The sequence below is a fragment of the Pinus tabuliformis genome, chromosome 2_1 (genome assembly GCF_031772625.1).
Source record: "Pinus tabuliformis cultivar Carrire ecotype Pingquan chromosome 2_1, CPIR1, whole genome shotgun sequence".
NCBI lineage: Eukaryota > Viridiplantae > Streptophyta > Pinopsida > Pinales > Pinaceae > Pinus > Pinus tabuliformis.
The window spans coordinates 924,323,883-924,325,388 of record NC_142299.1 but is presented as its reverse complement, the minus strand read 5'-3'; the positions used below and the strand labels follow the sequence as shown (position 1 = coordinate 924,325,388).

The following is a 1,506-nucleotide window of genomic DNA, read 5'->3' as shown; positions in this document are numbered from 1 at the left end:
TAATAAATTTCTAATACACTTCAATTATTTCATTAAACACTTAATATACTTATACAAATATTTGTATTTACTACTAAGCTAATTCATTTTTTTATTCTGGTCATTTGCCTAATTTATAACTGCCACAAGTATTATCATGTACAATAAACAACAAGACTAGATTACCCTAATTTCTAGTCAAATAAAAATACAAACTCAATAATAAAAATAAAAAATCAGATGGCTTTAATTTCTAATTAAAGCAAGGAAATAATATCATTACTATAACCCACCACAAAGAGAATTTTAATTTTTTCCTATACTATTGAAAAAATAAATAGTTTGAATGATATGGAAAGCAATAAATGTAACCTTAGACACTACAGAGCTTCTCCAATGCAATGTATTCATCACCCTCACAATTTTCTAATATACTTCTCACTATATCCACGGATATCCAATATCCAAAAACATTTGTGCCTTACCTTTCTTATCAGCATCTGCTCCCCTCGCAAAAAGTTTTTGGTCCTTTGTAATTATCTTAGTTTCAAATCAACACTCTTCTATAATTTAGGATGAACCAGAAAAATAAGACTGCCTTAATTTTTAATTAAGGCCTATAACCAACCACAAGGAAATTTTAAAAATTTTCTTATCCTTTTGAAAAAGTAAATAGTTTGAATGATATGGAAACCAATAAATGTAAGCTTAAATACTACAGAGTTTCTCCATTGCAATGTTTTCATCACCATCACAATTTTCTAACATACTTGTCACTACATCCACAGGAAATCCCATATCCACCAACCTTTGCACCTTATCTGCGTTATCAGCATCTGCTCCCTTTGCAAAAGTTTTGGTCCAGTAACGAGCAGTGTTTACAAACGCTTCATGGTCTGTAAGGAATTGTCGCGCTACAACCGCATCCTGGGGATCATTGGGTTCTGGTGCTGAAAGCAAGGGTTGCAAAGAAAGTAGGGCTGTATTCAATGTTATTGCTGCCGTCCACTTATCTCTGAGAATATCCAAGCATATCGCTCCGCTTTCACTGCTGATATTAGGGTGCCACACTTTCGTGATAAACTGCATTTTTGGAGGTTCGAATGGATACTGCTGCGGCACACGAATGTCAACTTGGGCCTCCAATGGTCCCGCACAGGTGTGACAGGTCATCGTCCCCGCAGACCTTAATGCTAAAGCCTGTTAACTGCGTATTTTTTTCTATCTGACTTATTTCTTTTTGTATCCGTTGAGCACCAAACGCCATTGTTCACTGAAAGACCCTAACTGAGATGACTGCACAAAGTTCTTAGATACGCAGTTGCTCTATTAGTGGAAATAGACTAGGGCACCGCCACTTTCTTCAAACAACTCAATCCTTTGTTAGCGTCTACCCATTTTAATTTCGGTAACGTACTTATATGAGCCCAATGAAAATGTGGGACCAAGGCCATTGAAAAATCGTGACCGACTTAATTATTGCTCACACTGCTAAAATACAACTGAACCGCATCTCTCTTTATTGGT

At 35.8% G+C, this 1,506-nt stretch overlaps 1 pseudogene; it reads right to left on the bottom strand.

The window, feature by feature from the left end:
- Positions 1 to 687: 687 nt before the first annotated feature.
- On the bottom strand, positions 688 to 1,246 carry LOC149203678 (ubiquitin-conjugating enzyme E2 27 pseudogene; annotated as a pseudogene).
- Positions 1,247 to 1,506: the final 260 nt, after the last annotated feature.